Source organism: Anomaloglossus baeobatrachus, chromosome 1, assembly GCF_048569485.1.
Source record: "Anomaloglossus baeobatrachus isolate aAnoBae1 chromosome 1, aAnoBae1.hap1, whole genome shotgun sequence".
Lineage (NCBI taxonomy): Eukaryota > Metazoa > Chordata > Amphibia > Anura > Aromobatidae > Anomaloglossus > Anomaloglossus baeobatrachus.
In genome coordinates, this window is record NC_134353.1 from 410,904,875 (window position 1) to 410,932,608 (window position 27,734).

Sequence of the window (27,734 nt, forward strand, 5' to 3'; positions counted from 1 at the left end):
GTAGAGCCCAAACATTGTGCTCAGCTCATGCCTCACGAAACCTGTACCCCGTAAATTAAGCTGGCTCTTCTCACTACAATAATGCCAAACATGTGGACGCTAACTGTGGTGTAGGCACATTGTGGGGTTCAGAAGGGAGGGGGCATTTGGATTTGGGAGAGCAGATTTTGCTGGATTTTTTTTGAGGGACGAGGAGCCATAGTGTATTTCAAGAGCCTTTTTGTTACCACTAACATTACCCTATATTTCTGTTAGAAGATGACAGACCTGAGTGCACACTTTTGTTTTTGTGGGTTGAGTTGAATGCTATTTGGTGGCAATTTGGGTACAGAACATTTTAGATGGTTCACATTTATCCTGTGTTCTATGCTGAGCGCTTACATCAAGGTTTCCATCTATAGCTCTGAAATACGTAATTCAGATCAAATCCCCAATGCATCCATTCACTATTGAGGCAGCAGAGTTACTCCGGTGTCCATCTTTTCAAAGGTGAATAAAAGTGTTGACGACCGCACTTTGGTCAATCCCTATAAAGACGAGTAAAAAGATGGACATCTCCAGACTACAGGCCAGACGAGAGTTCAAAGTGACTCCCTGTGCCTCATTTCAGTGAATTTTCCATTGGGAATTTTGTCTGAATCATGTTTTTCAGAGATTAACATGTAACGTTTTTTTACAAAATAAATATTTTTTGCTTTACTATATTTTCAAGGCTACATTTTTGTTTATTTTATTGCCGACAGTCATGTGAGCACTTGTTTTTTTGTTGGATGAGTTGAAGTTTTTATTGGTACCATTTTGGGCTACATAATATTTTTGATCACGTTCTATTCCACTTTTTGTGAAGCAGAATTATGTAGAAACAGTAATTCAGGAAAAGTTTTTTTGTGTTTCTTTTTACGCTATTCACACTGATATGCTACCATAAAGGTAATAAGACAACTTTATTTTTCAGTTGAGTATGATTATAGTGATACCACATTTGAATAGTTTTTTACTGTTTTGACACTTTTAAACCAAAAAAACTATTTTATAGATAGAAAAATAGTTTTTACATTGCTGTATTGTGAAAGCTATAGCTACACTCGCAGCACTCACACTTTGCCTCACACACTGCGCATCTGGCATGGTGTGCGAGGCTTCCCGTAATTGGGTAACCCAAGGGTCTTCATGGTGATGACCCAGAATTATCATGGAAGTGATCGGGTCCCTGTAATCACATTACAGAGACCCGATCACTCCAGAGAGGAGCATGATCTTCTCCTTGCCAACTAAAATTGATAGAGTTAAATTGCTGGGAACCGTGTGGGCACCACTGCTCCGGGCAGTGAAAGCTGGGTCAGCTACAAGAAAAGCCTTAGACCCAGCGGTGATCACAGGGTACAGCTCCTGAATCCTCTCAATCGGCATGATGTGCTGTGTACATCATGTGTCATTAAGGTACTGACAATCATGACGTACCCAGTATGTCCAATGTTGGTAAACGGTTAAGTCCAGGAGTTTTTTTCAAATCAAATAAATAAAATCAGGAAATAGACTAAGCTAACTATGCAGGTATAAAGTGCCACATATACATATAAAGTGTAACAATGATTTTATCTTTTGACTTTCAGACTCCATATCACACCATCCACTACATCTTTGACATGAGACTACCTTCATTTTACAATCATCTTGGCTATCTCATACATAAATTTGACTTACAACTATTTAACATAATTAGATATGAAGATCCTAGTCATTTCCCTGTATTGTTACTGTTTTGCTCCCATTCCCAGTGTTTGAAAAATCTTTTTCTTCCTGTACACTACAAATTACAACCTGTTCTCACAGTCTCTAATAGCTCACTGCGTTATTAGGTTAATTTCCAAAGTGGTCTCTTGGTCAAGCAAATTTTCAAACTGCATCATGTTAGTGTAATGACAGTTGGAAAAATATGATATGTGATATGTGAGATATAGAGCTTGAAAGTCAAAAGTTGAAAACATTGTTACCCTTTTGCTTGCCACTGTATACGCTAGATGAAAGTTGGTGAAACCTACTTATTTAAAAATGAGCAATTGACAATTCGATGTGTATGGGGCCTCCTTGCAGTCAAAATTTTAAAGCCAATCCTTTTATTTTCAGAGGAAGTAAGCTATTGCAAGAAGTGTCCGGCAACAACTTTCTGTTCCCATTGAAAGCACAAATTCTCAGCCAAACAGAGTGTTCATGTGTATGAGGAAGTTGTTATTTGCTCAACGATTGTTCGTCTGACAGATATCTCATGTGTATTATCAGTCTAAAGGGAGAATGTCAACACAGAATACTGTTTAAACCAAGAGAAGGCATTCGGTGCATCATGGCGGGGCCAATCATTTAAGTGCACCCTACCTCCTACTTGTTTTTCATCTATCTCTGTCCATCTCTGGCTCTATAAAAGAGGGGGATAGACATAGAGGGAAAATAAGTAGCTGGAGAGGTGCACTTAAATGTTTGGCCATGCCAAAGGTGGACTGAGCACCTGTATATTTGTATTTGGTGTGAACTCCCATTAAGAACAATTATTTACCACCAATTACTGTAGAAAACAAATTAACCTAACACAAAAGACTCCAAAAGGAGTATTTTAAGATTGAGGAAACTAAACACAAAGAAAAAAAGTAAATGTAGGAAGAGAAAATGTGAAAAGCAAGAAAGGTCAAGGACCTTCTTAAAGATATTTTACACTTTTAGAAAAGTATACCACACCTGTTAAGTTAGTATTAACAGAACAAATAGAGATAATTCTCATTCTCCCTTGGTTGAGCAACGGCTTCCCTCCACTACTCCAATATTATGTTTGACTCCACTGGTAACATCTCAACTATGCGCTCCGCAGCTCATACAATCAACAACAGGAGAGCCTCTTAGCTCAAAGATTGGCTGCAGCAGTGATGCACATTGAAGTCATGATGTCACTGCTTCAGTGGGAACCCGGAGCTGGACCGAGGGGGGTGGATTCTATTTCAATTGCTTTTTTTTTTTTTATATTGTCTGATCAGTTGGTGTTCCCTTATCTAAAACTGAAATAACCCATTGATTCAGAAAGGAAAGAATAGGAGAACAGCTCCACTAAGGAGGTTTAAAATGACTAAGCATATGTGCCGCCCCGTGCCCCATTACCTTCAGGTCGTCTCAGGGTCTTCAGGGACGGCGCGTCCTGGGTCCTTCTGGCACATGTAGGTTGACTTCTATAGGATTCGTGACGCCACTCTCGGTATTGCGGTCAGGGCGACCGCCACTGCAGTTTAAGGGACACCTGGGACTGATGGTGGGTGCAGTTAGATGGGGTGGCCTCCCAAAAGAGTGGCTAGCCCCAGGGCCCAGTGTAGGTGGGTAGTATTACAGGTCACTGAAGAACTCACACGCACAGCAGGAATGTCTTTCAGGGTTTTCACTCACTTCAGATGGCAGGGGTGAGTAACCCGGGCGATGCTGTGATGTTACAAGAGGGGAACCAGGCTCCTTCAGGCTGACTTAGGGGGTGGCTGCTGACTCGCCTTCCTAGCCCTCTTATTTTTGTGGTGACCCAGACTTGGAGTCCTACGGGGTCACCCAGGGAAGTTGCTTCCGCCTGTTCGCCACTTTTTGGCCCGTTTGCTTGTAGCCTGGACCAGATAACCCCAGCTGCTTGCCTCTTGTCACCTATGGGCCCTCTCGTTGCTATGTGGCTGCGGACTCTGTGGTGTTTTGGTGGAGGGTATGAAGTCCCCCTACCTACAGGTTGAGCAGGCCAACTGAATGGGCCCTTGCTCTGGGGACCTGTAACCCTGTGCGGGCAGGGTCTACCGGCAGTCCCCGTACTCAGCCACCTCTCTGCACTCCGGCCTCAGGTGGTTTTCGGGCGGCACTACCGGGTAGCCCTTTCTCCCCCGCCAGCAACCACTGAACCTGCGGTGTCTGACTAGTGACAGCCTCCAGGTTCTCCTTGCGACTTCTCTCTCTCCCCGAGCTTCACTAACTGACTGGCTCACTACTCCCTCCCCTCTGTGCCTGCCTCCGCAACTTAGCAATCAGGCTCTCTACCAAACCCCTTGAGTGGAGATTGAGGCCACGCCCCCTCCTGGATTCCCCAGAGGTCCCTTCAAAGGTCCATGTGGGAGACCTGGTTACTATGCGCCTGTGTAACCACACCCCGGTCAGCCTTCTGGATTACCTGTATTGTACTGCCCCCAGCATGAGTGCAGTACTCAGTGGTGCCTGACCAGGTCAGGGGCGCCACACATATGCAGCGGGAAAGGGATGACAAGTAAATAACTTGCAGGGCTGCCAGCTATGGTTATATGTAGGATGATAAACCACCAGTCCAAACAGTGCTACTACAGGTTAGTCACAACCGAGTTCCTAATTAGTAGTGGATGCTAGATCAAGTGTGGGAATAATGCCTTAAACAGACTAAGTAGAGATAGAGATACAGGCTGCCATTAATGCTGGCAAATGCTGGCACAGCAAAAGGTAGAGGATACTGACTTTGAGTCACAGCTAGGGATGATCAAATAGCCTATTATTCGATTTGACGAATATCCGACGAATACCTCGCCGCTATTCGAGTATTCGTGAATATTCGGCCCCCAATGTAAGTCTATGGGAAACCAGAATAATTTTACGTCGGACCTGTCGGTGACCTGTGGTGACTGAGACAAAGGCTGAAATGGATGGAAAAAGGCTGAAACAGTATGGGCACAGCCTGTAGAAGGTGCCTCACTGAATTTCTGGTGTCTTTAAATAACGTGCTCAGAGCAGCACGCGGTGTTTACGTAGTCGCCAGAACAGCTCTCAAACCCAAAGTAAAAGAGGGGAAATAGCTAAGAAACAGTTTCTAGTGCCTGATAATTGTAATAAAACGTCAAATCAAGCCCCGACCTCTCAAAAAAAAACACTTTAGCATATGTTCACACATTTCGTTTTTTACATTTTTCCTTTTTTTTCGATTAGAAAGGGCTGTAACTTATAGATTATATTGGTGTCGGTCTCACACCTCCTTTTTTTGGACATATTTAACAGCACTTTAAAAGGTCAGCTACAATATCCCCATTGGGATGTTGACCTTGCCCTCCTCCTCCCCCACAAACACCACTGGCTCCAGTGGCCCTCTACTCAAATGTAGGAAGGGCCACTGGCTGTCCTCAAATCTCAGACATCTTAGGGCTCTCCGGTGGGCCCTGTAACATACATTGGGGAGGGATGGCAGTCATTTGTAGTTTTTTTGCGTCCCCTATATGATTAATGTGAAAGTTGTAATACTTACTCCATAACACTTTATAGTGCTAATGCCAACGTGGCCATTTGGGTGTTGGCCTTGCCCTCATCCTCCTCCTCCACCAACACCACCAGCTCCAGTGGCCCTCTATTCAAATTCGTTTCAAATCCTTCAGAAATGTATGTTTTATAGACAAACGAACGCCACGCTGGGACATCGCAGCTGATGTCAATGATAATGATTGCATCTGACAAAAAGCAGGTTGGGAGCAGGAGGATTCATCGCTTGCTTCCTAGACCGCAGTTTGTGAGGCATGCAGCACTGTGGAAGTGGCAGTTGTTTCACTCTGGAACTCAGGCTTTATTCCACCAGCTAACACCGAGGATTTAAAAAAATTCCGTTTCCCCAGGGGGGAATGGTTCAAACACCATGTAGCATAGCATCAGAAGGTACTCCCAATAGCTCTCAACAGCTTTTTTTTTTTTAAATTCGTAGGATAAGCAACATGCCATAACATGCTAAGGAGTTTAATACATTCATTTCCCCTAGGGTTTAATGGTTCAGACACCATGGAGCACTGAATCAGTAGGTACTCCCAACAGCTTTTTTTTTAAAAAAAAAAAAATTGGTAAAATAAGCAACAGGGCATAACATGCCAAGAAGTTTAATAAATTCAGTTTCTAACACCGCCAAAAGGTCGCGGAAAGCCTCTGTTACCACAAGCCGATACGGCAATATCTCAAGGGCTGTCAATCGTGCAATGTGTACAGTTATAGTTTCAGCTCTTGGGTGCGTAATGGGATATTTTCCCTTCTTTTCAAAGGTCTGTGGTATAGACAACTGAACGGAATGCTGGGACACCGAAGCGGATGTGGTTGTTGATGATTGAGTTTTGCCAACATCAGGTTGGGAGAAGAAGGCATCAGCGCCACCTTCTTGCACACCAGTTTGGGAAGCAGGCAGCCCAGGGGAAGTGGCAGTTGTTTCACTCTGGAACTCAGGCTTTATTCCACTATCTAACACTGAGGATTTAAAAGAATTCAATTTCCGTAGGGGATAATGGTTCAGACACCATGGAGCACTGCATCAGTAGGTACTCCCAACAGCTTTTTTTAAATAAATTGGTATGATAAGCAACAGGGCATAACATGTCAAGACGTTTAATCAATTCAGTTCCCCTAGGATGTAGTGGTTCAGACATCATGTAGCAAAGCATCACAAGGTACTCTCAACAGCTTATTTTAAAAAAAAAAATGGTAGGATAAGCAACAGGGCATAACATGCCAAGGAGTTTAATACATTCAGTTTCCCTAGGGATAATGGTTCAGACACCATGGAGCACTGCATCAGTAGATACTCCAAACAGCTTTTTTTAAAAAAATTGGTAGGATTTGCAACAGGGCATAACATGCCAAAAACTTTAATAAATTCAGTTCCCCTAGGGCGTAGTGGTTCAGACACCATGTAGCAAAGCATCATAAGGTACTCCCAACAGCTCCCAAGAGCTTATATTAAAAAAATTGGTAAGATAAGCAATAGGGCATAAAATGCCAAGGAGCTAAAAATAATTCTGATTTTGCAAGGGGCCATGTGTAACACACCGTGGAGCACAGCATCAATAAAGAACACAAATAGAGACTGCCTGACCAATTGTTCTAGACAGTGTAGCCTTGACAGTGCTTGTGCAAGTGCATAATGTACAAAGGATTGAAAAATATTGCCCTGCATGATTGGGCCAAACAATTAAATCGCAGCAGCATAACAAGTTAGATTAGCCTTGCGGTCTCATTAGATGATAGAAGACAAAATAGTCTTGAATGAGAAACAATGAAATTTATTTGAACTTAAGAAATCCAAATTTTGGGGCTACCCTTATTATTGGGTATTGTTAACAGGCAGCCTGAGATACTCTGGGGCAATCCATCTATGGCTCATTTTGATCATCATCAAACTGTCTTCACTTTCCGTGGATAGTCGTGTGTGACTATCTGTTATTATTGACCCCGCTGAGCTGAAAACACGCTCAGACAACACACTCGCAGCATGGCAAGCTAGCACTTCCAAAGCATATAAGATAAGGTCTGGCCAAGTGTTGAGCTTGGAAACCCAATAGTTAAAGGGAACAGTAGACTCTGAAACAGGGGTGGGCAATTAATTTTCCCATGGGGCCGCATAAGAAATTGGGATTTGTTTAGAGGGCCGGACTAATATAATTACCTCAGTTCTACCCAATATACTACATTATTACACCCCCTCCATATACTACACCTGTAATATACTACACCCCTATATACTACACCTGTATTATACTACACTCCCTCCATATACCTGTAATATACTACACCCCCATATACACCTGTATTATACTACACCACTATATAATACACCTCCGATATACTGCATCATTACACCCCTATATACTACACCTGTAATATACTTCATCACTACACCCCATATACTACACCTGTAATATAGTACACCTCCATATAGTACACCTGTAATATACTACACCTCCATATAGCACACCTGTAATATACTACACCTCCATATACACCTGTATTATACTACACCACTATATATTACACCTCCGATATAATACATCATTACACCCCTATATACTACACCTGTAATATACTACATCACTACACCCCATATACTACACCTGTAATATAGTACACCTCCATATAGTACACCTGTAATATACTACACCTCCATATAGCACACCTGTAATATACTACACCTCCATATAGTACACCTGTAATATACTACACCTCCATATAGTACACCTGTAATATACTACATCACTACACCCCATATACTACACCTGTAATATAGTACACCCCCATATAGTACACTTGTAATATACTACACCTCCATATAGCACACCTGTAATATATAACTCCATATAGTACACCTGTAATATACTACACCTCCATATAGTACACCTGTAATATACTACACCCCTATATACACCTGTAATATACATCACTACACCCCATATACTACATCTGTAATATAGTACACCCCCATATAGTACACCTGTAATATACTACACCTCCATATAGCACACCTGTAATATACAACTCAATATACTACACCCCCATATAGTACACCTGTAATATACTACACCTCCATATAGCACACCTGTAATATACTACATCACTACACCCCATAAACTACACCTGTAATATAGTACACCCCCATATAGTACACCTGTAATATACTACATCACTACACCCCTATATAGCAGACCTGTAATATACTACACCTCCATATAGCACACCTGTAATATACTACATCACTACACCCCTATATAGCACACCTGTAATATACTAAACCTCCATATAGCACACCTGTAATATACTACATCACTACACCCCTATATAGCACACCTGTAATATACACCTCCATATAGCACACCTGTAATATACTACATCACTATACCCCCCATATACTACACCACTATATACACCTCTATATAGCACACCTGTAATATACTACACCCCCATATGTCACACACCCTGCTCCCCATACAGCCTGCACCCCCATATCACACACACTACACCCCATACAGCCTGCACCCCCATATCACACACACTACACCCCCATATGTCACACACCCTGCTCCCCATACAACCTGCACCCCCATATCTCACACACCCTGCTCCCCATACAACCTGCACCCCCATATCTCACGCACCCTGCTCCCCATACAGCCTGCACCCCCCAGATCACACACAATACACCACGATATGTCACACACCCTGCCCACATATCACACCAACTTACCCCTCTCAAACACTCTGCACCCCTTCACATCCTTCTGTCAGTCTGCAGCCCTCATATGCCACTCACCCTGCAACTCCATCTTCCCTCATATGCCACTCACCCTGCAACTCCATCTTTCCTCATATGCCACTCACCCTGCAACTCCATCTTCCCTCATATGCCACTCACCCTGCAACTCCATCTTTCCTCATATGCCACTCACCCTGCAACTCCATCTTCCCTCATATGCCACTCACCCTGCAACTCCATCTTCCCTCATATGCCACTCACCCTGCAACTCCATCTTCCCTCATATGCCACTCACCCTGCAACTCCATCTTCCCACATATGCCACTCACCCTGCAACTCCATCTTCCCTCATATGCCACTCAACCTGCAACTCCATCTTCCCACATATGCCACTCACCCTGCAACTCCATCTTCCCTCATATGTCACTCACCCTGCAGCTCCATCTTCCCTCATATGCCACTCAACCTGCAACTCCATCTTCCCACATATGCCACTCACCCTGCAACTCCATCTTCCCTCATATGCCACTCACCCTGCAACTCCATCTTCCCTCATATGCCACTCACCCTGCAGCTCCATCTTCCCTCATATGCCACTCACCCTGCAACTCCATCTTCCCTCATATGCCACTCACCCTGCAACTCCATCTTCCCACATATGCCACTCACCCTGCAACTCCATCTTCCCTCATATGCCACTCACCCTGCAACTCCATCTTCCCTCATATGCCACTCACCCTGCAACTCCATCTTCCCACATATGCCACTCACCCTGCAACTCCATCTTCCCTCATATGCCACTCACCCTGCAACTCCATCTTCCCTCATATGCCACTCAACCTGCAACTCCATCTTCCCTCATATGCCACTCACCCTGCAACTCCATCTTCCCTCATATGCCACTCACCCTGCAACTCCATCTTCCCTCATATGCCACTCACCCTGCAGCTCCATCTTCCCTCATATGCCACTCACCCTGCAGCCCCCCTCCCCCTCATGTCCCCTCTTTTCTTATTACGAGTCATCATGTGTCCACATCTCCTTCAGGAATCAGTATCTTTGCTTTCTGCCGGCATCCTGTGTCTCCTCCCACACAGTCACATGGACGTGACATCATCGCAGGTCCTGCAGCATGAATTATTCCGTCTGCTGTGCTGCTCCTTCTCCGGCAGGGCAGGCGGGAACTTTTAAAATAACACACGCAGCGCAGTACTGACAACGTCAGAGCGCGCGCGTGTGTCACTGACAATTAGTGCCGGCAGGGAACAGAGGAAAGACTCCTGAATTCCGCTGCCTGCACTGACTGTGCAGACCTGCAGGATCTCTCCCTGCTCGGAACGCTGCAGCCCGGCTCCACTGCACCGGCTAAAGACGGGCGGGCCGGTCACAGAGAGTAGGCGGGCCGGATGTGGCCCGCGGGCCGCCCCTTGCCCAGGTCTGCTCTGAAAGCACACTGATACGGTCACCTACATAGTCCCTCACCATCTTATTAACTGTTCCCTCCTTGTCATTGTTCCCCCAACCGTTATCTGATTCGCAGTTGACAGTTTGTGGAAAATGGAAAAGTTTTGGCACATTAGTCCCCAGCCTGTGTTGCTCCTACTATGCATAGCCCTCTCTTGTAATCCTGTTGCGTGAGATGATATGCACCTCTGACGCCAGCATGATCTGAGGGTAATCGTTTCATCAACTGCTCCACTACAGCCCTCTTGAATGTTTCCACAGTACAATCCTTATTTGTCTCCACAAGTAGCGAAGCAAATTTGTCTTTGTAGCGTGGGTCAAGGAAGGTACATAACCAGTATTTGTTGTCAGCCAAAATGTGGACTAGCCGACAGTCATGAGAAAGGCAGTGTGACATGAACTGTGCCATGTGTCCCAGACTCCGAACTGGAAACCTTTGTGTGCCATTGCTAAGAAAACATTCTGTCTCCCTAAACCTCCTCTCCTCCTCAGTCTTTCTCTCATTCTCCTGCTCCTCCTCAGGCCATTCATGCTGCACAGCCCTGAAGCTTGGGTTGTCAATTCCTTGGTTGCCAACTTCAAAGCATTCCTGTTCTTCATCATCCTCCTCATCCTCATCCTCATGCTGCTGAGCAAAGGTGGCCTGAGCTTGTTGGCCGAGGATGTGTGGATTACTAGCAACCATTGTGAAGTCTGGATCCACAGACAGCTCGGGTGCATGAACACTTTGGTCTGTCAGACAATCCAGACAGGGTTTCTATAAAAAAATCAGTGGACTGGTAATGCTAATAACAGCATCCTCACTGCTCACAATGTTGGTACAGTAATCAAAAGTCTCCAAGACCTGACAAATGTCTGCAATCCACACTTACTCGGCAGTACTTATGTCTGGCAGCTGCGTCTGACGGGCATGTTCCAGCTGGAATTGGGATACTGCCCTCTGCTGCTCATGGATCTCGGCCAACATATGATAGGTTGAATTCCATCTCGTAGGGAGGTCCCATATTAGTCTGTGACGAGGCAAGTGTAAGCGCTGCTGCAGCACTGCCAGGCCAGCAAAAGAGGGAGATGACTTGCGGAAATGTGCGCTAATACGTCGTATCTTGGTAAGTAGGTCTGGTATTCCAGGGTATTTCTTCAGAAAGTGCTGAATTACTAGATTTACAACGTGGGCCATACAAGGAATGTGTAAAAGCTTTCCAAGCTTTAAAGCCGCCACCAGATTAAACCATTATTGCACAATACCATCCCTGGACGGAGGTCCAACAACTCAAGCAACTCATCTTTCTGCTCAGTTATTGCTTTCAAAAGCTCAGGTGCCGTGTGCGATTTGTCACGATACATATGAGCTTCAGTAGAGCGTATTGCCGCTTAGCCGAGGCAGTGCTGTAGAAATCCCAGCTGGGGAATAATGTTGACGGTTGGACAACAGTAATATAGCTAGAAAACAGAAATGCTGATAGGGTCTTACCAGATAAACAACGAGGTAATATATAATATAATACACTCACCAAAGGTGCTTGTGAAGGGTCACAACCTCCATATATAACATGAAATAATGGCGGCTGCCGCGGCCCCATGTGGAAATGTCTTCAAAGTAGGAGGAGAAAAAGGGTTAATCCCGCGCAATCCGCCAGAATGAGATGTAGAAATGTTGAAACACGTAGACCTATGGAATAAAAGAGTTATTAACCTATCAACATTTCTACATCTCATTCTGGCGGATGGCACAGGATTAACCCTTTTTCTCCTCCTACTTTGAAGATGGTTGGACACCGGCGGATGTTGAGGAGGATGCACAGAAGCCAGATGAAGAGTAGGAGGAGGACGGAGTTGTTGCTGTGTAGGAGGCTACTGAAACTGTGATTGAAGTGGGCCACGCTATTCTGGGTGTTGGAATAATATGAAATGTTGCCGGCTCAGACTCTTTACTAGCTGCCACCAGGTTCCCCAGTGTGCCGTCAGTGAGATGTAGCGTTCCTGTCCACTTCCGCTTGTCCACATGTCTGTGGTTAAGTGGATCTTTCCTGTTATGGCATTGGTGAGAGCCCGTTTGATATTTGCAGACACGTGATTGTGGAGCACGGGGACGGCACAACGAGAAAAATAGTGTCGGTTAGGGACAGAGTACTGATGTTCTAACACTGCCAAAAGGTTGCGGAAAGCCTCTGTTCTTACAAGCCGATACGGCAACATCTCAAGGGCTATCAATCGTGCTGTAATACTATTGTATGAATTGAGGATTTCGATTGCGTTAGGGCAATGACAACCAGAGACAGGTTCTTGGTGCAAAGACGTTTATAATATGCAACCAACAATATGTACACAGAACAGAACATAAACACAGTAGAACATAAACACAGTAAATACCTGCCAGGTTCGGAGCAAAGGGGAATTCCCGGGGCCGCGCACTGGACTCCCCCAGGGAGACCACCAGGAGCGAACCCCTATACAGGGGCTGTCTGGCGATCACTCCAGAAGGCCTAAATGCGCAGCAGCCGGGACACGAAAGGGCAACAGGTATAGTCCAAAAATGTCCGTACGTGATGTGAGTCCTAGGGTGGATATGAAACGGAAGGAACCGGGCAGAAGTGCCGACCAGAGACGGCAGACGGAGTCCGGGCACAGCTTGATGAGACCAGGTGAAGTCCAAAGCCGGTGTCGGGTGTTTCAACAGGCTCCAAATAGCCATCAGGAACTAAGAGCAGCAGGGCAGGAGTAGACAGAAAGCAGTATACTCAGGCAACTAGACCAAGCCTAGGGGCGGGCTTTTAAACAGATGAACAGGAAGTAGGGCAACAGAACAGAAAACTCCATGTTAGAAAAGGGCAAGATCCTTCAGAAGCAAACTGGAAATCCCGGAATTCTGACACGTGCAATGTGTGCAGTTATGGTTTCTGCCCTTGAGTGCGTAACGGGGTATTTTCACTTCTTTTCAAAGGTCTGTGGTAAGGACAACTGAACGGAACGCTGTGACATCGAAGCTGATGTCATTGATGATTGAGTTTGGCCAACATCAGGTTGGGAGAAGTAGGCATCAGCGCCACTGTTACGGTTGCTGCGAGCACTGGAGACTATGTCCAGATTTCTTGCTACTGCACATGTGCGAGCGCTGGAGACTAAGTCCAGATTTCTTGCTACTGCACATGTGCGAGCGCTGGAGACTAAGTCCAGATTTCTTGCTACTGCACATGTGCGAGCGCTGGAGACTAAGTCCTATCTTGGAGCCATTGCATATGTGCGGGTGACATCATCGCTGACACGAGGTCACATGTCTCTGACACCTTCTATGCCGATTGGTCGCTGGTCATGTGCTTGTGACGCCTTGCTCGGTGATAGGCCAGCATGATGTCACTCTTGTCGTTCTGGCAGCCGATTGGCTCTGGTGTCCTCCATCTTGGATGAGGCACAGAGTCTATATAAGACCCTGACACACGCCGCATGGCGCTCAGTCCTCTTGGTTCATGCATGAGGGTAGACGCCCTGTGCACGTTCCTCTAGGCATTCCTCTGTCTATGCAAGGTGAGCGCTACCGGCAGGGTAGCGTTCTTATACCTTACAGCTTCGGCTGCTGTCCGTATCCTTACCTCTTAGGGGAGCGGACATAGGCAGGTGCCTGAGGCACATGGTCTGGCTGGGCCTTGTGATTCGACTCGTAGGTGGACGTTGCCGCTAGGGTAACGTTCCTTATACTGCATCTGGCAGTTGTTCGTATCCTCGCACACTAGGGGAGCGAACAGAGGTAGGAGCTTTGTGCGGCTTACGCTGCTGTTCGTCTCTTTTGCACCACTAGAAGAGCGGACCTAGGCAGGTGCCATATCTAGTGGTTCGTGTCCTCGCACACTAGTGGAGCGAACGCAGGTAGGAGCTTTGTGCGGCTTACGCTGCTGTTCGTCTCTTTTGCACCACTAGAAGAGCGGACCTAGGTAGGTGCCATTTCGCACACATTGCCTTTGTCTCTGTGATTATTAACAGAGATCATTCCACACACCCTCCAAGTAAGGGAAGAATTGCTTTACTTACTTATTATATCCTTCTGTGAGTTAACAGAGGTATTGTACTCTGCCATAGTCTGCAGCAGAGTCTTTGCACGGTGGACCCTGACTGTCTGATACTCCTTTAAGTTATTATCAGACAGCCCCCCGTAACATTAGGACTGAGCCAAGGGTCTGGCAGTTATGGCAGAATATCAGCAGTTACACCGTTACATACAAGTACTTGAGTCACAGCTCAAGAGTATAGAGGATAAACCTCAGACCATGGTGACATCTGCACATGATCCTCGACTTGATCTGCCAAACAGATATTCTGGCGATGCCAGATCATGTCGTGGTTTCATTAGTCAGTGTCAGATACACCTAGAGGTCAACTCTTCTCGCTTCTCTACGGAGAGGTCCAGAGTAGGCTTTATCATCTCCTTACTTCAGGACAAAGCCTTAGAATGGGCGACTCCCCTATGGGAGCGCTCTGATGTGGTTACTCTGAGACATCAAGACTTTCTTGATGCTCTTAAGGCGGTATTCATGGGTCCGCAGGTTACCCATGATGCGGCCCTGAGACTGTTAGATCTATCTCAGGGTTCGTTATCCACTAGTTCTTATGCCATTGCTTTTAGAACTCTGGTGGCAGAACTAGATTGGCCAGAGAAGGTGTTGATTCCTATCTTCTGGAGAGGGTTGGCAGGCTATGTCAAGGATGCTCTTGCTACTCGTGAGGTCCCTGCTTCTCTGGAGGACTTGATCACAGTAGCAACGAGGATCGATGTACGCCATAAGGAACGTAGACTCGAGGTCTCTTCCTCACGCCCTAAGCATCGGGCTATTCCAGTTGTTGAGGGTCCACTACCATCTTCCTCAGCATCTGAAACATCTCCCACTCCTATGGAGTTAGGTCATACGTCTTCCAGACTACGCAAGTCTGGTCCTCCTATATGTTACGTATGTCGTCAGGCTGGGCACTATGCCAACAAGTGTCCTAGTCATCAGGGAAACTCCCTGGTCTAGTAACCATTAGAGGGGGGTTACTAGAGACGTCTTCTGCACCCTCTAAGTGTTGTATCCCAGGTCAGCTCTCGTTATCTGAGAATACATGGCCTATTATGGCTTTTGTGGATTCCGGAGCTGACGGGACTTTTGTGTCCTCAGGATTTGTAAAGGGACACAATATTCCCTCTATCATGTTAGAGGCGCCTATTCCTGTCCGTGTTGTTAATGGAACTATGTTGTCTGACTCCATTACATTGAGGACAGTTCCCTTGCGCCTTTCCCTGTCTCAGGGTCACATAGAGGAGATTTCTTTTCTTGTTTTGCCTGAGGGTATAGACGACATCCTTCTGGGTCTCCCATGGCTTCGGACTCATGCTCCTCACATTGACTGGGAGTCTGACAGCATTATTAGTTGGGGTTCGAAATGTCAGTCCCGATGTCTTCCCTTACCACCTAAGGTCATTGCGGTTGCATCTACTGATCTCTCTCCCATACCTACACCTTATCTGGATTTCGCTGACGTGTTCTCCAAACAGGGTGCTGAGGTTCTTCCACCCCATAGGCCGTATGACTGTGCCATAGACCTTATCCCAGGTTCGGTTCCACCTAAAGGCAGGGTTTACCCCCTGTCGATACCTGAGTCGGAGGCCATGTCGACCTATATAAGAGAGAGTTTAGAGAAGGGGTTCATTCGTAAGTCTGTCTCTCCCGCGGGGGCTGGGTTTTTCTTTGTTCGGAAGAAAGAGGGTGATTTGCGTCCCTGCATAGATTACAGGGGTCTCAACGCAATCACAATAAAGAACAAATACCCATTACCTTTAATTTCGGAGCTCTTTGACAGATTGAGAGGAGCTCAAGTTTTTACAAAGTTGGATCTGCGGAGTGCGTATAACTTGGTACGAATTCGAAAGGGTGACGAATGGAAGACCGCTTTTAACACCCGAGACGGTCACTATGAATACCTCGTCATGCCTTTTGGGTTATGTAATGCACCCGCAGTATTTCAGGACTTCGTAAACGATGTGTTCAGGGATTTACTGTTATCCTCAGTAGTGGTGTATCTGGATGACATCCTGATTTTTTCTCCTGATCTGGAGACTCATCGTCAGGATGTCGTTCGTGTCCTTTCCCGTTTAAGGGAGCACTCATTGTTTGCTAAACTCGAGAAATGTGTATTCGAGCAGTCCTCATTGCCTTTTTTGGGTTACATTATCTCACAAGAGGGCCTGGCTATGGATCCTGCGAAGCTCTCTGCTGTCCTGCAATGGTCCGAACCTCATTCCTTGAAGGCGGTGCAACGCTTCTTAGGATTCATAAATTATTACAGGCAGTTCATACCCCATTTTTCTACTTTGGTGGCCCCTTTGGTGGCCTTGACTAAGAAAGGTGCTAATCCCAAAGCCTGGTCTACTGAGACATCTCAGGCTTTTGAGGCAGTAAAAAGACACTTTTCAACTGCTCCCGTTCTTCAAAGACCCGATGAGAGTAAGCCCTTCCTCTTAGAGGTTGATGCCTCTTCAGTGGGTGCTGGTGCGGTCTTGTATCAAAAGAACGGTGCAGGTAGAAAAAGGCCGTGTTTCTTCTTTGCTAAAACCTTTTCACCGGCAGAGAGAAACTATACCATTGGGGATAGGGAACTGCTCGCCTTGAGATTAGCCTTGGAGGAGTGGCGTCACTTGCTGGAAGGAGCGAAACATCCTTTCCAGGTCTATACAGACCATAAGAATCTGACGTACTTACAAACCGCTCAGCGGCTGAATCCTCGGCAAGCCCGCTGGTCCTTGTTTTTCTCCCGCTTTCACTTCTCCATAAACTATCTGTCTGGGAGTAAGAATAACAAGGCAGACGCCCTGTCTCGCTCTATGCTTTCTACCCAGGAAGAGATTGACGAACCTCGTCTTATCCTTCCCTCCAGGGTTTTTCATATGCTCTTGCCTGTGACGTTAGACCAAATCCCACCGGGCAAGACCTTTGTTCCGCCTGATCGACAGAATGATATACTGTCATGGGCCCACACCTCAAAGGTGGGTGGGCATTTTGGTATTAGACGGACACGAGAGTTACTGGAGAGGTGGTATTGGTGGCCACACTTAGCCAGCCACGTCAAGAGATATGTCGGTTCCTGCTACTCGTGTGCTCGCAACCGTCCATTACGGCAGAGACCGGCTGGGCTCTTGCATCCTTTACCAGTGCCAGATAGACCATGGGAGGTGGTAGGCATGGACTTTGTGGGTGATCTTCCATGTTCACAGGGACATAGATTTGTGTGGGTCATTACGGACCATTTCTCCCAGATGGTTCATCTCGTACCGTTATCGAGAATCCCATCTTCCAGGGTACTAGCCAAACTATTCCTCAAGCATGTCTTTAGGCTTCACGGGATGCCAGATCGTATCATTTGTGATAGAGGCCCGCAATTTGCTTCCCGTTTCTGGCGAGATCTTTGTAGCCTTCTGCAAATTGAGTTGAATCTATCTTCGGCATACCATCCGGAGACCAATGGTTTGGTTGAGCGTACCAATCAATCCATGATTATATACCTTCGACACTTTGTTGCTGAGAACCACGATAACTGGTCCTCCCTCCTACCCTGGGCAGAATTTGCCCTTAACAATTCGCTGGCTGAGGCCACTGGGCAGACACCATTCGTACTCAATAATGGGCAACACCCTAGGGTACCGGTACCGTTTCCCGCTGCTGCACCTCCTCCTCTTGTGGCCGACTGGGCAACTAATGCCAGAGAGGTTTGGGATCGGACTCAAGAGTCAATCCAAGCAGCTAAGGACCGTATGAAGACGGTGTCCGATCGGTTTCGTCGCCCGGCTCCTGTCTTTTCTCCAGGGGACTTTGTGTGGCTCTCTGCAAAAAACGTGAAACTTAGAGTGAGCTCTGTCAAATTTGCTCCTCGCTTCCTGGGTCCTTATGAGGTTCTTCGACAGGTAAATCCTGTAGTCTACCAATTGAAGTTACCCGTCCATCTTAGGATCCATGACAAATTCCATGTTTCACTGCTAAAGCCGGCAATTTTACCTCACGCTCGTGAAGTGCACTCTCCTGCTTCTGATTCCTCTCGCTCTAGCTATGAGGTACGAGCCATAGTTGGTTCTAAGATGGTTAGAGGGCGCAGGTTCTTCTTGATAGATTGGGAGGGCTACGGCCCGGAACATCGCTCTTGGGAGCCTGAGGAGGCTGTCCATGCTCCCGACTTAGTTGCTGATTACCTGCGTCGCCGGGAGGGGGGCCCTTGAGGGGGAGGTACTGTTACGGTTGCTGCGAGCACTGGAGACTATGTCCAGATTTCTTGCTACTGCACATGTGCGAGCGCTGGAGACTAAGTCCAGATTTCTTGCTACTGCACATGTGCGAGCGCTGGAGACTAAGTCCAGATTTCTTGCTACTGCACATGTGCGAGCGCTGGAGACTAAGTCCTATCTTGGAGCCATTGCACATGTGCGGGTGACATCATCGCTGACACGAGGTCACATGTCTCTGACACCTTCTATGCCGATTGGTCGCTGGTCATGTGCTTGTGACGCCTTGCTCGGTGATAGGCCAGCATGATGTCACTCTTGTCGTTCTGGCAGCCGATTGGCTCTGGTGTCCTCCATCTTGGATGAGGCACAGAGTCTATATAAGACCCTGACACACGCCGCATGGCGCTCAGTCCTCTTGGTTCATGCATGAGGGTAGACGCCCTGTGCACGTTCCTCTAGGCATTCCTCTGTCTATGCAAGGTGAGCGCTACCGGCAGGGTAGCGTTCTTATACCTTACAGCTTCGGCTGCTGTCCGTATCCTTACCTCTTAGGGGAGCGGACATAGGCAGGTGCCTGAGGCACATGGTCTGGCTGGGCCTTGTGATTCGACTCGTAGGTGGACGTTGCCGCTAGGGTAACGTTCCTTATACTGCGTCTGGCAGTTGTTCGTATCCTCGCACACTAGGGGAGCGAACAGAGGTAGGAGCTTTGTGCGGCTTACGCTGCTGTTCGTCTCTTTTGCACCACTAGAAGAGCGGACCTAGGCAGGTGCCATATCTAGTGGTTCGTGTCCTCGCACACTAGTGGAGCGAACGCAGGTAGGAGCTTTGTGCGGCTTACGCTGCTGTTCGTCTCTTTTGCACCACTAGAAGAGCGGACCTAGGTAGGTGCCATTTCGCACACATTGCCTTTGTCTCTGTGATTATTAACAGAGATCATTCCACACACCCTCCAAGTAAGGGAAGAATTGCTTTACTTACTTATTATATCCTTCTGTGAGTTAACAGAGGTATTGCACTCTGCCATAGTCTGCAGCAGAGTCTTTGCACGGTGGACCCTGACTGTCTGATACTCCTTTAAGTTATTATCAGACAGCCCCCCGTAACAGCCACCTTCTTGCACACGAGTTTGGGAAGCAGGCAGCCCAGGTGAAGTGGCAGAGTTTTTAGTCTGGAAATCGTGTTATTCACCTAGAGCTGTCAACCACCTAGTGGTGTGTTGGCTAACATATGGTTTCTCATGCTGGAGGTATTTCTGCCTCTGCTAAGCTTGGTCTGACAGATTTGACAAATGGCAACCGTTTGGTCCGAAAGACTCTTGGAAAAAAACTCCCACACAATCGCACCACGGACCCTTGGACACTGAGATGGCTGAGGTGATGGTGTCATGTGCACAGTTGATTGACTTCTGGCAGTGGTTGAAACCCTATGTCTAACAGCCTTTTTGCGGACTATGGGCACATGCTCCTCTGCACTGCTGCTCTCGCAATCCATGCCACCCGTCTATGTTGGATCAGTCACTTCATCATCGACCTGATCGTCGTCAAATTCCTGAAGGTCAACATCTTAGGGAATGGAGGTTTCAGGCTGACCTGAGGGCAACTGTGTCTCATCATCCTCCAACACTTCCACCTGTTTGCCCAGCATGTCACAGCCAACAAAATGGCTTTCTTCTGGCCTTGGGTACTCAAAGATCTGTGCATCACTGCACACCACGGCCTCACCTGCGTTGGTGGTGTTGTGCGACAAGAGGCAAGAAAGGTCAAAGGGTCCCGTAAACAGTTCCTCAGAGTAACCTGCTTTGGTGTCATATGTTTCCTTAGAATACTGATGTTGTGAGGAAGGATGACCAGGCTGAGGATTTGATGGGCCAGCCTCTGGGCTACTGAAGTCTATTTGGACCCTTGGCATTTGCTACTCGACAAGTAACTGGAGGGATTTTCTGCTAGCCACTCATTACCTATTCACACTGTGCAGGGCGCAAGAGTGCTTTCCCACGTGGACAAGAAAATTGGGATAGGAAGGCAGAAGTAGAAAAACCGGGAACCTTTTTCTTTGGCTCGATCACACTGCTTGGGCGACCACCACTACCACCTCGCCCACGGTCCTTACCCCCTCTTTTTCCTATTTTTTTGGTTTGATTATTTGAAGGTGAATACTGTAACGTGACCTTTTCTACAGGCAGTGGAACAACACATGCCGCGTTGTTAAACTTGTGTTAATAGTTTCCCACGATAGCTGTTTCTGTAAGTCTAAAAACGAAAAGGTACCTTTATTGGACGAACTACCACTTGGAGGAGTCGACAAAGATGTTGTGAATGTCTTTCAGCCCCAAAAGAAAACAGGGTTTGACAACACTTTTATTTTAGCATTGGTTTTTGGCACTCAGACTGTCTTTTAGTAAGAGCAAGCCACTATATAGGTTCTGTAAGATATGAAGCCCCCAAAATTACACTAGGTTGCTGATAGGAAGGTACTGGCCTTGAGGCATAAGTAGTGCCACTGACACCAAGTATTAATAAAAATTGGGTAACACTGAGACTGTGTTTTAATAAGCGCAAGCCACTATCTAAGTTCTGCAAAGATATGAAGCCCCAAAAATTACACTAGGTGGCTGATAGTAAGGTACTGGCCTTGAGGTACAAGTAATGCTATTGACACCAAGTATTAATAAAAATTAATAAAAATTGGGCAACACTGACTGTGAGTACTCCATAGTATGCAAGTGCCACTAGTACCATATATGTCATGCTTTACATGTCCTATTAAGGTAATCAGCTTGCCCTTATCAACACTATACCAAGTAATACTGTCTGGACTAACTGAACATGAATTTTTCAGTCGTTACACATTATAATTTTCATCCTGTGATTCTCCTATTTATATTTAAGGACACAATTTTTCAGGATAGTGTACCCAGTTCCCAATGGTGCTAACTTTATGATCATTGATATCGAGGTATGTGCATTTTCCAGAATGTATTACGTCACTCATATCACTGACATGGTAATCCTGTTGTATTGAATATGCATTCTAATATAATATGTTGATATAATACATATGGATTATGTTGCAAAATATTTTGGGGTATTGTCCCCTCTCTGTAATGATTACTGATATTTTTATAACTTTGTGTATGTAATCATGTTTTCCCATTTATGAAATGTGTACAATTTCCTCTCTTGTAACACTTGTTTTTTGTTGCTTTTGTCATCAGTCCTATCAGTCCTTGAGAAAGGTCCATCAAGGACCGAAACGTTGGACAGACTTTTCCTTTTTGTTAAAATAAACAACTATTTTGCACCATCCCTGAAATTGTTTATCCTTGACTCGCATGGTGTGCCGGAGCTACATCTCTTACATTGGCCTTATTTTCTCCTGAGCACCCCTCTTTTAAAAAGGTAGTTGAGCTAGGTCTACTTTTTGATTCCCAAGACGTACACTGCCCGGAACAAAGTACCCAATATCCCTGGGTGCTACACTACTCTACAAAAAAGATTCACATTTTCTTTTATTTTTCTTTACAGGAACTACTGACGCCTCGTTCTTTGGCATAAATGTGCTAAATCACTTGTTAATGCTATGGCAGGATATCTGAAATGTGGCTGTTAAGGGATGAATGTCTAATGCAGTGCCAATATACCAGCTGAAAGGGAATTAAAAAAAAATACAATTTACCATACAATACATTCTTTTGAAAATGTTAGGACATCTCATGACTCATTCCAAGGCTTGCATGACATTATGTCATGTGAGCCCTTTAGCCAATCAGCAGTTGCTAATGGGCTGTTTCACTCTCACTCCCTTTGAGCAATACTGCCATCCAGAGGGAGTAAGTAAGCAGCAACAGCTCTTGCTGCTTCCAAATTTTAGTTTTGGCCAAAGGAAGTGAAATTGAAGTGGCCCATTAGCGGACGCTGATTGGCTGTAGGGCTCATATGGCATAAAAATATCACGGGAGACCCGGCGCTACACCGCTGGAACAATACCTGCTCCAGATGCGAGTATAAACTGCTTTTAATTTACATAGGAGAATGTAGTTTTTGTGAAAGTAATGGATAACCCCTTTAAGATAGATCACTCATATTGTGTGTACTGCCATAATTTTTTTGTAAATATGTGCTGAAGTATGATGATATTTCCATTATGTACACAGCAGTTAGGGATCAGTAACAGCTATAATCATGTCACCAATCGGTAATTGCTGTCTATAAAATGCATCAGAGCTAAACCGTGAGATCTCATGATAACTTGTTTTATCTTGTGCTCTGCCAATGAGAGGAGCCACAGAGGATTGTGAGAAATATCTTTGCATGCCAGGAACTTTCTAATAGGAATCTGTCTGCAGGTTTTTGCTATGTAATTTGACAGCAGCATGTATAATTATTATTTTTATTATTCACTGCATATATAGTGCTATAAAAATGAAGGGGTGACAGTGTCCCGTTGGGTGAAGTTCAATTCAATTCATCTTCATTCCATTGGTTGAAAATAGCAACGTTTCAACCAGTTTGGTTCTTTTTCCAGCATGGTTTTGCTTGAAAAAGACCAAAACAGTTGAAACGTTGCTGTTTTCAACCAATGGAATAAAGATGAATTGAATTTCACCCAGTGGGACGCTGTCATCCCTTCCTTTTTATGGTAAGTTATATCAAATAATCCCTTGACCTGGAAGTGCGTCCCTGTGCCGCTGAATATGTGGTGATCCCACAGGTGGCTCAATTTTTTGACCAGGGTGCTGTGGGCTCTTTTTTTGCTACATATATAGCGCCATCATATTCTGCAGCACTTTACAGAGATTATCATCACTGTCCCTATTCAGTATGTCTTTGAGGTGTGGGAGGAAACTTTGATACCAGGAAAAAACTGATGAAAACATGGGGAGAACATAAAAACTCCTTGCAGTTGTCCTTGGTGGGATTTGAACTCCGAACCCCAGCACTACAGAGCAACAGTTCTAACCACTGAGCCACCATCCGGCCTATAGGGGGAGAGTAGGGGTAGAGCCACTAATTTCAGGGATATGTCAATTAGTTAACTGCATGCAGCCTTTGTGAAGGTATCAAAGTCATTTTGTTTTTATTCTTCATTACAGAGGTTTAATGCTTTTTCCCCAGTGTGCAGCTAAAACCAAAACACTTAGGGGCACTTTGCACACTACAACATCACAGGTGCGATGTCGGTGGGGTCAAATCGAAAGTGACGCACATCCAGCCTCGCTGTCGATATCGTAGTGTGTAAAGCCTTTTTGATACGATTAACGAGTGCAAAAGCGTCGTAATTGTATCATCGGTATTGCGTCGGTCATTTCCATGATTTGGAAATGACCGACGTTACGATGTTGTTCCTCGTTCCAGCGGAGCACACATCGCTGTGTATGAAGCCGCAGGAGCGAGGAACATCTCCTTACCTGCGTCCTGCAGCTCACGCCAGCTATGCGGAAGGAAGGAGGTGGGCGGGATGTTATGTCCCGCTCATCTCCGCCCCTCTGCTTCTATTGGCGGCCTGCCGTGTGACATCGTTATGATGCCGCACGACCCGCCCCCTTAATAAGGAGGCGGGTCGCCGGCCAGAGCGACGTCGCAGGGCAGGTAAGTACATGTGAAGCTGGCATAGCGATAATGTTCGCTACGCCAGCTATCACCATGATATCGCAGCTGCGACGGGGGCAGGGACTATCGCGCACGGCATCGCAGCATCGGCTTGCGATGTCGTAGTGTGCAAAGGGCCCCTTAAAGGCTGATTGCATTTACTTTTAACAGTCAGAAGCAATGATATTTTTACCATTTAAATGGCAATATCAACAGTTTTTAGGATTAGCATCCCCAGCAACCATGGCAAAACATCATACACATCTTCCAAAGGTTAATTCAGAACAGCACTAAAATAAAAAAAAAAAAATTCACATGATTTGTCCAAAATTTCATGGTTCTCGGCAGCACATTGTCTGTGTAAACAGTACCTATTGTAGCAAGCACAATAGCAGGCTACACACACTATTACAGATTGTTCAATGGGCATTTAAGCGCTACTTGCCTTTTTAAACAAGCTACTAAATGAACGTCGGATGGCAAACATGTTGCTGACGGCAGTCATTTAACACTGCACAATGCACAGTTTATATGTACCCTAACATATCAATAGGCTACCACAGCGCATGCAAAAAAATGTGACATTTGATACATCAAATGATATTGGTGAAAAACTTCAAAAACATCAGTTATCTTAATTCTCTTAATTGAGAGAACCTTCTGTGACAGCTTATCCAGATGATTTGTTGTGGATCATGACAACCTTTGCTACCATACGTTAGTATATATTCAATAGACTGAAAATAATAGAACAATATTTTTGATTTTTAACATTACAGTTAAAGAGGTTGTCCACTTTTTTTACATTGATGGCCTATCCAATGTGTGATTGGCCTGGGTCTGACCCTCTGCATCCCGATTAACTGTTCCTGGTATGGGTGGCGGCAGTAACCTGCCGGATATGCTCTGTTCTTGGGCTGCCCCATCTTCTGATAGCGGCCGTGGCATAGTGCTGTACATCCACCTCCTATTGATTTGCAGTACCCGGCCGCGGCTGCTATCAGTTGATAGCGCTGCTCTAGAACTGAGCATTTCCAGTCACCCGCTGCAGCCACTGGCACAAAGTACAGTTGATTGGCGGGGGTGCAGGGTGTTGGTCCCCGGCCAATCAGATATTGATGATCTATCCTAAATATAGACCATCAATGTAAAAGTAGAGGACAACCCCCTTAATATATTTAGTCAAATAAAGTTCTTGATGGATAAAACATAACCAGCAGACCTTAGTCATTTCTGTACAAATATACATTACTAACCTGTTAACTTGCACTTCTTCGCAGTATCGTACCGTAGGTTTCTGTTCTGCCTCTTTTACAGGTACAGCAAATGAAGTCCACACTGGCTACTGCATACGAGAGTGCAAAGTAAAGTTAGTTATCACTAATTCAGTAGTAGACTCCAAAAAAAAGGAAGCAGAAACCATGGTATTTCAACACTAACTTCTCGTTTTAACACAGGATGTGACGGATCCCAGCAATGCCACTCAGCATTCACCTTTTAGAACATAACTCACTTTGTTTTAATGGTTCAGCAACTGTGACCATGGTATGAAAATGTAAACCCCACAAGTATATCAGTTAATTAAGCAAGCAATCTTGCTCTGATCTCAAACTTTATTATAGTTCTTATGCATAGCCTCTCTATAGTGGGTTTAACTAGTCTTTCTACTGTTTGAGGAATAAAGAAAAATAGTTATCTCCACCCATCTAAGTGTTCTAGTATACAGGTTTTAATGTGAATATTTCTGTTACAGAATTTCATGTTCTTGTAGTCAAGTACGTTTAAGATAAATACTGTTTGCATGCTGTAGAAAAATTGTTTTATATGTTACCAATTTATTTAATGCAAAGTGTAAAGGCATTGCACATCTTTTCACATAATTTGTTCTTTTTCATATGCTTCGTTAATGGAAAGTTAAATAACATTCCAAATAATTTTAATTAACAATTTTCGGCTATTTTTCCCGCTAAAGAGTATCTGTTCTGTAAATCCTTCTGGCAGAGTGCTCTACAAAAATATTATAAACTTTTCACAACTTCTGTCTCTAAGTAGAGATGAGCGAACCACTCATAGTTGAGTTTTCTGATCTTTGGCAAACTTCCTAATGTTCGCTGAACAGTTTGTCGAACGATTTAGAACCCCATTGAATTCAATGGGAGTCCAAACCAAAGACAGAGAAAACACCTTTAAGGGTATTGAAAAGCTTCCAAAACAGCAAAAATACATTTTACAGTGGAGCCCCACTGTTTTGGCACATCCTGTATTGCCCATTCCAGCGTCCCTGCACTGTCCTGCCCCCTTCTCCCAGTGGGGACGCCGGTTCTCTCACTTGCCCGGCCACCCTGCGGTGGCTGCCCTGTCCCTGCTCCATGCTGCGATCTTCCAAAGCCTGTGTACACCTCACCGGCTTTCTGGCTCTGCCCAAAGATTGAACGCGCTGCCTTGCCCCTTTTCTTAAAGGGCCAATGCATCCTGACCCAGAAGTGCCTCTCAGGTGGGCTGAATGGTTTTGCTTATCTAAGGCACTTTCCCCTTAAGGGAGGTGCCTGGGCAATGAGTTAGTTACGTTGCTTGTTCTAAGGTCCTCAGTGGTGCTGCTGATATTGTGCTACTCTCTGCTGCTGAATTTTACCTCTGTTTCATTGCACTCTGCGGCTTCTGCTATGACCATCTACGCCAGCTGTATGCTATGATACATGCAACTGAAAGTATCCATGCCAGTCGCTGCTGCCGTATCCATCCATCCATCCATCCAGGACAGACCCACTGCTCGGCCTGCTGCTTCTACCAAACACTGTACTGTGTCCATGGCACCAGCTGGCTGGCTACTGCAGATCCCCTAGAGCTGTCCCTTACCTGCTGCCACCTTCAGTAGCAGTAGTGAAGACTCGGTGGTCAGTCCAGTTCATTCCCCCAGACAAGTGAACAGTACCTTCGGTCCAGTGGACCCTCTAATACAGTGCTTGCCCTATGAGTGCCGAGTGTATATGGCTGTACGCTGTGTGTATGTGTCATCTGTGTACATGTGCGTGTGTATTCTCTCTTTCTCTCTTCTCCCCCCCGCCCCTCCCCTCCCCCAGAGAAAACACGGGTCTTTTAAATAAAAAGATTTTCTATATTTGCCTGTATCCAGCGATGATGTCTTCGGCTCTGCTGCCTCCCGCTCCTGATCGCCGCTCATTATACTCACTGAATATTCACTCCACTGAGGAGCTGGAAGCCAGAGCAGCACTGGGGACTTCAGTGAGTATCCAGTTTTGTGTGTGTGTGTGTGTGTGTGTGTGAAGACATTTGTGTGTGTCTGTGTTCAGTGTAAACATGCATTGCGTGTGTGGGAAGTGCAGTAACGTCGCTGCTATTTGCGCTCGCGCAGTTCGTGCAGTTCGAACTGCACCTGCGCAACTAACAGTGCCGCGGTGCA

The 27,734-nt window shown here is 45.7% G+C and overlaps 1 protein-coding gene across 1 annotated transcript in view; it reads right to left on the reverse strand.

The window, feature by feature from the left end:
* Positions 1-25,657, reverse strand: part of LRRC25 (leucine rich repeat containing 25) — a 110,144-nt gene extending 84,487 nt beyond the window's left edge. Inside the window, exon 1 of the mRNA XM_075337849.1 lies at positions 25,570-25,657. The gene's annotated coding sequence lies outside the window, so the exon portion shown is untranslated. The remainder of the gene's footprint in view (positions 1-25,569) is intronic.
* Positions 25,658-27,734: the final 2,077 nt, after the last annotated feature.